Source organism: Oryctolagus cuniculus, chromosome 1, assembly GCF_051225735.1.
Source record: "Oryctolagus cuniculus isolate XC-2025 breed Fujian yellow rabbit chromosome 1, ASM5122573v1, whole genome shotgun sequence".
Classification (NCBI taxonomy): domain Eukaryota; kingdom Metazoa; phylum Chordata; class Mammalia; order Lagomorpha; family Leporidae; genus Oryctolagus; species Oryctolagus cuniculus.
Genome location: NC_142867.1, coordinates 140,385,703 through 140,395,093, shown reverse-complemented (window position 1 = coordinate 140,395,093; position 9,391 = coordinate 140,385,703).

Below are 9,391 nucleotides of genomic sequence, written 5' to 3'. Positions count from 1 at the left end.
TCCTTTTTACTTTTAATATCTTTTTTTTTTATTTCTTAGGGAAACAGTACAAATGGAGTGAGTTAGCAACCATGATGTTTTCCAGATGTTCCCTAGATAAGACAATAAAACATATAAACAAGAGTCTTTCTTATTCTTTCCTGAGAAAATTCTAATAATATGTCCAGCCTTGAACCAACTGGCCTTTGTCCAAATTCACATTTTCCTCCCAAGCTTAGTGCACTGAATGGGAGGAGGACCCGAAGAGATCCACTGTAGGGTCTGTATTAGCCGTGTTCTGCAGAGAAACAGAATCAACAGGAGATACAGAAGAGACTTGTTTGAAGTTATTGACACAATTGATGATGGAGGCTGAGACGCTCCACCATCTGGAGAGATGTAATTTTGTAATCTGGAGGTCAGGAAAACCAGTGGTGTCATTCAAAGGCCAGAGAGTTGAGGGCTGGAGAGGGAGTCCAACTCAAGGCCTGGGCAGGAGTGCAGGGAACAGAAGACCATCACTGCCTCAACTCAGAGCCAGAACCCAACCGAGCCCCACATCTCTGTTCTGTTTGGGTCCACACTGGGAAGGGGCATCCACTTTACTGAGTCTAACAATCCAAAGGCTAGTCTCTTCTGAAGAACCAAATACCTGGCACAGTAGTCAACCAAACACCTGGGCATCCTGTGGCCCAGGCAAGTGGACCAGCGCAGGTCCCCCTTCAAGGCGGTGCCCCAAGTCTGGGCTCATGTCTGCCCTCACAAAGCCCACTGAACCGGCATAAATCTGTGGGCTTGTTGAAAAGCAACCAGAGGGCTGATCAGAGGATCAAACACTTTGTGTAATCTCAAGTAAGGTGGCAGCTGACCACATAGGTGTCTGTGTCAGAATGAATCCGTAGGATCATCTCTCCAAACAAAGGGCACTTCTGACTCTCGGGGTACACTTCTCTTGGAGAAGGCATGGAGAAAATAAGGTAATTTTGAACTAATAGGAAATTGCAGGATAAAAAAGAAATCTCACCTCACTCCAGGGATAACAAACACAACTGGGCTTCAATATCCACGGATTCCACAACTGTGGATTCAGCAAACCACAAATCAAAAATATTCAGGGGAGGGGTGGGTGTTGGGCTCAACAGCGAGAACGCCATTTGGGGGTATCAGGTCCCATATGGAGTGCCTGAGTTTGTGTCCCAGCACCACTTTCAATTCCAGCTTCCTACTAATGTGTGCCCTGGGAGGCAGCAGGCAATAGCTCTAGTGGCTGGGTCCTGGTCCCCAACGTGGGAGACGTGGATTGAGGTTTGAGCTCCTGGCTTCAGCCTGCCCTTCAGCCTGGCTGTTACAGGCATCTAGGAAGTGAGCCAGTGGGTACAAGACCTCTTTCTCTCTTTCTACCTTTCAACTATATTTTTTAAATTAACAAAAAAAAAACCCTATTTACATTGTCTTAGAAACCCATGTAATCTAGAGGTGGTTTAAAGCATATGGGCAGATGTAAATAAGGTTATATGTAAATACCACTGTACATAGGGAGTTGGGCAACCTTGGATTTGGGTATCTGAAGGGTTCTTGAAATCAACACCCTGTGGATACCAAGGGGGCACCTCCTGCTCCCCACTCACACCTTCAGGAAAAGAGATTGATGAGAAGTCTGCAAAGGAACCACACAAGGCCGCCTTGTGTTCCTGGAACATGAAAACAAATGGAAAAATGAACCAAGGTGAACCAAGACGGCAGACCTGGAAGGAACCAAGCGGTGCCTGTCTTTTGTCAGCAGACAGCACCAACACTTCCCTCGATGGCACTGCAGTTCCCAGAATCTCCTTCCTGGTGTCTTGGGAGAGTGTTGCCAGAAAGACACTTGTAGGAGATTAGGAACAGAGGGGAGGAGAGACCGCTAGTCAGAGGCGGCGGTGATAAGGGGGCACGTGGCCCAAGCTGGTGTACAGGAGACGTCAGAAGGGCAGTGAGGACCCGAGGAAGCCATTAGGACAGAGAGTGCTACGTTATGGGCCCTTGACAAGACAGAGGGTCGGGCCAGGGCAGGGAGTAGTGGGACAGTCACAATGAAACATACAGGGGAAACCAATGGGAAAGATCATGAGGTTGTTTGTTTGTCTCATCAATTAGAAAATTATCTTTTTGCAGAGGCTTTGTTGGAGAGTCCTCAGTCACATAATCATACGAGGATACCTCAAAAAGTTTACAGAGAAATGGAATTAAAAATGAATTTTTTGGGCCGGCGCCGCAGCTCACTAGACTAATCCTCCACCTTGAGGCGCCAGCACACCAGGTTCTAGTCCCGTTCGGGGCACCGGATTCTTTCCCGGTTGCTCCTCTTCCAGGCCAGCTCTCTGCTGTGGCCAGGGAGTGCAGTGGAGGATGGCCCAAGTGCTTGGGCCCTGCACCCCATGGGAGACCAGGAGAAGCACCTGGCTCCTGCCTTCGGATCAGCGCGGTTCACAGGCCGCAGCAGCCATTGGAGGGTGAACCAACAGCAAAAGGAAGACCTTTCTTTCTGTCTCTCTCACTGTCCACTCTGCCTGTCAAAAAAAAATGAATTTCTGGTGAAAAAGTTTGAAATCCATGCATAGGAGGTTCTTTTTTTTTTTCATAATATGCCTTCTCCGTGAACTTTTTGAAGACCCCTTGTATGTTAGCTGGTGTTTGTAGTTGGCTAACCCGTTAAGCTGTGCTTGTATTTGTGATTTACGCTTTGCTTACGTTTGCAGGTTAAGCACAGTTAAGGCTCTTTCCAGGGTTTATCTGGTTTTGTTTGCTTGGGAATTTTCAGGCCTGGTCTTATTTTTAATTCTGCTTTGACACCATTTGAAAATGAACAGCTCAGGGGCTGGTGCTGTGGCATGAAGATGTCACTTATGATGTTTGCATCCCAAGTCCAAGTCTGATTCCAGTCTTGCTGCCTCCAGGTCTAATCCAGCCCCCCGCTAATGCACCCGGGAAGGCAGCAGAAGATGGCCCAAATACTCAGGTCCCTGCCACACACATGGGAGACTCAGATGGAACTCTTGGTTCCTACTTTTGTCCTGGCCCAGTCCCAGCTGTTGTGGTCACTTAGGAAGTGAACCTTCCATCTTTGGTTCACTTCCAAAATGGTGCCAACATCTGGGGCTGGGCCAGGCCAGTGTCAGGAACTCCATCCAGGTCTCCCACACGTGTGGCAAGGACCCAAGCACCTGGGTCATCATCTTCTCCATTCCTGTAGTAGTAGGAAGCTGTAGGAAGCAAGAGTAGTTGGGAGTTGAGCCAGCACTCTAATACGGGTGCCAGTGTTGCGTGGCAGCTTAACCTTCTTACCACAACGCCCTCCATGGTTGGCTCCTTCTAATGGCTGTGTGGGGGGATCTGCTTCTTCCTGACACCCTCATATGCTGGTGTGGCATACATGTTGTGTCTCCCAAAAAATTCCCTATGCTGGAGCCTCAGCCCCCAGTGTAATGGTATTGGAGGCAGGGCCTTTGGGAGAGAATGAGGTTCAGATGAGGTCGTGGGGGTGACGCCGCATGATGGGGAGTCAGTGCCCTCGTCTACACAATGCTCTCTCCTGGCACACAGCCAAGGGAAAGGCCACAGGAAAACACAGGAAGTCTGTGGTCTCCAGTTTGATCTTGGACTTCCCAGGTTCTAGAACTTTGAGGGAAAACGTCTGTGTTTAAGCCCTGACTCTGTAGTGTTCTGTTATAGCAGCCTGAGCAGACACATGGCATTGTCTTCATGTATGTGTCTCCGAAGTTCTCCTTTTTATAAGGACACAGGAATTTTGGATTCGCGTTTGCCTTCTAGAACCGCATTTTAACTTGATTGACTTTGTATAGCTCCTGTCTTCCCAAACAAGGCCGCATCTGACGAACTGGGAGTTGGGATTTCAACATATGAAGTTTTGGGGAACACAGTTCAACTCCAAACACTCCATCCCTTATAAATCACCCCAACTTTCCTTCTACAATTTTAACATTTCTATAACTTTATTCATCCCTCCTACGTATAGTGGGTATTTAGAGATTGCCCAACAAACACTGCCCGTCCTGAATGGTGACCCATACATATCATTTTGGAGAATCAGTTCTCATCTATGAGTGCTGGCCAAGGGTCATCGCATGCACCACCTTCCACTCTCAGACCAAAGCAGACAGCCTGGCGGAGAGGCCTGTGCACTACATTCATCCAGACAGGCAGTGTCTCCCAGAGCTTGCGAAAGAAGCAAAGACCAGAGATGATGCATAGTAGGCTTGTGCTGATTAAACATTTTAAACAAGGGTAAAAAGAAATCATAATCTAACAGCTAACAAAAAAAGAAGAATCTGTAGCAAATAGATGGTATTTAAAGTCCTGGGATGGAAGGCAACTTTGGGGGAAAACAGACGGAGAAGGAACTCTTGTCATGGCACTGAGCCAGATGGGTTCTTGCTTGGTGAATTTGGTTGATTAACATTTGCACTAAGGGAATCTTGGCATAAGGAAGTTTTATTGTGAGCTTGTGGGCAAGTAGTACAATGCAGCTGGTTCCCAGTCAGTGCCTCCTGCTGCAGACGGCAGCATGGACTTCACACACAAAGCTGTCCCTAGTCACTACGGTTCCTGACATCACTCTGTGTAGAGGCAGCTTTGCTCTGGCACAGGCGCAGAAGTTGTTCAGGTTTCTTCATACATCCAAGGTCCAGAAAATGTCCTCCAGATCCTGCCCAGGGAGGTCTAAGCGTTACACTGGGTCCCTCTGGGCTGGCACCTGCACACTTCCTTTCAGGAGGTATCGGCTGGGATGGGTTCCTTGATTGCAGCTTGGCACCTGGTGCCCTTCTGAGTGAAACAGTACATTATAAGGCTCAGGAAACATTCTCCGAGAATCAAACTCAAGGGAAAACATAATCACAAATTGTTTCAGATTCACCGCATATGTCTCAGTGACCCTAAATCCTAGCCCATTAGCGAAAATCCCGGAACAGTCCCAAGCCTCAGTATTAGAGGTAGGGCTAAGGGAAGGATCCAGCCTAGAACAACAGGAAGTCATCAGGAAACCTGGTGGCCTGGAAACTGAATTTAGTTGAGTAAAGAGGAAATGCAAAGTCCCCAATGCATCTGAGAAGCTCCCTAGGGTGAGGGATGTGGATTTGGTCACGTGCGGTCACTGGAGACCTTGGTCATGCTCATTAGACCACTCTAGAACTCATGCCATGATTCCTATCGCAGGCCATAAGGACACCACTGGTTTCCAATAATTTCCATGTCTGGCCCCCTAGACCCCTGTCCATGCCTCAATATTCCTCCACACTAGATCTTAGCCAAAAGGCTGAGAAGCGATAATGTTCCCCCATACAAATTCCTTCTTGCTTAAGAAAACCTGAGGTTACTTCTGTTCCCCTCCAAAAAATAAGCCCTAAGTAACACAAAAATCAGTGCCACAGTGGGGTAGATGCAAGCCAGACGCTGTCTGTCAGTTTAGTAAACACTGCGTTCTACAAGTAACAGCGGTCTTGTAATATTACCATGGAGCTGAAAAATTCCTATAATCTAGTGACATCATAGCCATAGTGACATCATAGCCATAGTGACATCATAGCCATAGTGACATCATGGCTATACTGACATCATGGCCATTATGGAACCTGACTACATAGATACAGTGATGTCATAGTGCAACATACTATGTATGTGCTTGCGGTACTGCTGGTGTAAACACACCAACCACCCTGATAATCATGCAAGATCACAGCAATGCAATTGTCTATAGTACACAATATTTGATAATGGTGATAATGACAGTGTCACTGGTTTATCTGTTTTCTCTTCTATGTTTTACCTCGTTATGCTACAGTGTACTCCTTCTACTTAGAAATGAGACAACATGCTGTGGTACACCTGCGGCAGCCTTCTCACATGTACCTCACGTTTGCTGCATCTCTTGGGTGCGTCAAGAGACCATGATGAGAGACTGACTTGTAAAGTTCCCTCTACCAGAACTGTTTGCTGCCAAGGGCCATCATTCACAGGTCATCCATACTCAAGTATCAATTTAAAAATGACTTATCGAATTTCCTGTAGTTGCTCTGGTAGGGCCAGACCAGATGATTCTGTGGGGCTTATATGGCCCACAGGCAGACATTCATGGCTGTAGGCACAGTGATGAAATTGCCTAACAATGCTGTGTACCTGTTATTACGCAGTGCATGACTGTACATGGCATTTAAAAGGTGGCCACGAAATCCTCAATGCTTCTCCCGTAGCTGTGAGGTCTCTTTCCTTCCCCTGGGTCCTGGCTGGCCCATGACTGCTCTGGTCAAGGCATGTGGCAGAGCTGGAGCTACTACAGTTCCAGGCCTTGCCTTAAGGCTCTTAGCTTGCTCTCTTGGAGCCCTGAGTGGCCATTACGGAATCTGACTACTCTCAGACCAACCTGACATGGGAAACCCAGGCTGTGGGGAGATAGCGTGTGTGTGTGTGTGTGTGTGTGTGTGTGTGTGTGTGGAAAGAGAGAGAGAGAGACAGAGAGAGAGAGAGAGAGAGAGAGAGAGAGAGAGAGAAGAGAAAGAGAGAGGCCATGGAGCACTGAGATATCCGGGGAGAAAATGAGCCAGCCATAGGCACCCCTGTTGACCCTATGTGATTCAGAGCCAAACCACCCAAGTGAACTCTTCCCCAACTCCTGAACTGTAAATTAACGAACAGATCTAAGTGGTTATTTTAAAAATCAACCCTTTTGTTGATAATATAATGTTTGTTTTTCTAAAAAAGATTTTATTTACTGATTTGGGGAGGTGTGGAGAGAGAGGTGTCTTCCATCTGCTGGTTCACTCCCCAAATGGCCTCAATGGCCAGAGTAGGGCTGATCCAAGGTCAGGAGCCAGGTGCTTTTCCTGGTCTCCCATGGGGTGCAGGGCCCAAGGACCTGGGCCATCCTCCACTGCTCTCCCAGGCCATAGCAGAGAGCTGGATTGGAAGAGAAGCAGCTGGGACTAAGAATTGGTGCCCATATGGGATGCTGGCACCACGGGTGGAGAATTAACCCAAGGCTCCACAGCACTGGTCCTATAAAGTTGTTTTAAAGTTGTTGTTTAAAATGAAATGGATGATTTAAGCCACTAAGTATTCATGTAGTATGTCACACAGAACGAGCAAACTGGAGGACAGGGGCATTTGGGGTGGTGGTTAAGCTGCGCCTTGGAATCTTGGAATGCTTGCACTTGTCCTGGAGTACCTGGGTTTGAGGCCTGGCTCTGATTCTCATTCCGGTTTCCTGATTCTGTGCACACTGGGAGACAACAGCTGAAGGCATAAGTATTTGGGTCCCTGCCACCCAAAAGGGAGTTTCTAAATCCTGACTTCAGCCTGGCCCAGCCCTGGTTGGTGTGGACATTTGGATGATAAACTGCAGATGAGAGATCTCTCTCTCTCTCTCTTTCAAATACATTTAATGATTAATAAATAATGTAAAAGAAATTATTGGAAAGTAACAGATCCTCAGGAAAAGATGAGCCTGGGATAGGAAGAAAGACCACAGCACATTGCCCCACATTCTGGTATGGGAACAGAAGAGCCCATATGACATCCTGTGGCAAAACTCACATTCCTTGGATAAACCCTGCTTGGTCATGATGTATTATCCTGTCTATGAGAGCCCTTGAGAAAGTTCATGGGAAATGGAACTAAAAGATGAGTGTATTTTTGTGCAAAAGTTTTTTGAAATCCATGCCAACAAGGAATCTTAAACAGTTCATGGAAACTGTATATAGGGCATGGATTTCAAAAAAGTGTTGCACCAAAGTAATCCCATCTTTTAGTTCCATATTCCACGAACTTTTTGAAGTTCCCTTGAATTATCTGCAGGATTTGATCCACTAAAATACTGTTTAGAATACTTTGCATCTTGTTCTGTAGGGTCTGGTATATAGTGTCGCTTTCCTGCAACATCTTTGTCTTGTGCTGGTATCAATGGTAATGCTGTCCTCACCGCTTCAGTACAGAAATATTTTCTCTTTATCAGTGTTATGGGAGAGTGTGTCTAGAATATGTGTTATTTCTTCCTGAAATAGAATTCACCAATGAAGGCATCTGGGTGTGAAGTTTTCTTTGAAGGAAATCTTTAACCACAAGTGTGATTTCCCTAATAGACATATTCTGCTTATCTGTCTCTTTCAGAGTGAGCTTTGGTAGTTTGTGTCTTTAAAAGAAGTGGACCTGGCCGGCGCCACAGCTCACTAGGCTAATCCTCTGCCTTGCGGCACCGGCACATCGGGTTCTAGTCCCGGTTGGGGCGCCGGATTCTGTCCCGGTTGCCCCTCTTCCAGGCCAGCTCTCTGCTGTGGCCCGGGAGTGCAGTGGAGGATGGCCCAAGTGCTTGGGCCCTGCACCCCATGGGAGACCTGGAGAAGTACCTGGCTCCTGCCTTCAGATAGACGCGGTGCGCTGCATTGGAGGGTGAACCAACGGCAAAGGAAGACCTTTCTCTCTGTCTCTCTCTCTCACTGTCCACTCTGCCTGTCAAAATAAATAAATAAATAAAAGAAGAGGACCTGATTCAAAAGGTTGTTGAAAACATTGGCACGAAGCTGCCCGGACTATTCCTTTATTTCTTTTGATGCCCGAATGATCAACGTTAACATCATCTCTCGTTCGTCAGCTTCACTGATCGTCTTAAAGACTTGGTTTTGTTGATGTTTTCTGTTTAACTCCTCTCTGATCTTAACTATTTTCTTCTTGCTTACTTTGGGTTTAATTTGTCCTCTTCGTCCTAGTTTCTAGCAGTGAAAGTTGAAGGCTTACTTTTCCTGGCAGGATGAATTTAGCAGGATCACCACAAATTTATATATATTATACATAAATATATAAAAATTTATATAAATTATATATAAATATATAAACTATATATAAATATAATACATATAAATATATAATAATTTATATATAAACATACAACCTTCATGTATAATATATAAATATATAATAAATCATATATAAATATACATTTTATATATAAATATATAATAAATATAAATAATATAATATATAATTATGTATTAATAAATAATAAATATATTTATATAATATGTATAAATATTTATAAATGTATAGCAGGATCACCACAAATTTATATATATATTTTTATATATGCTGTTTTCATTTGCATTCAGTTAAAACTACTTTCTAATTTCTCCTTGTACTACTTAAAATCAGCATATTTACAAGGTATGGTAACTACAAACTTTTTTCAAGTGGAAAGTAAAAGGCATAATATAATACCCAACTTTCTGTTCTATAATTAATAATAATTACTTATACATATGGTTCTCACAGTTTACTAGGTTCCATTCTAAGTTTTGTACTTATATTAATATACTTAATATTCCTCCCATGTAAAGTAGTCCATTAATAACAGGGAAGTAAGAATTGC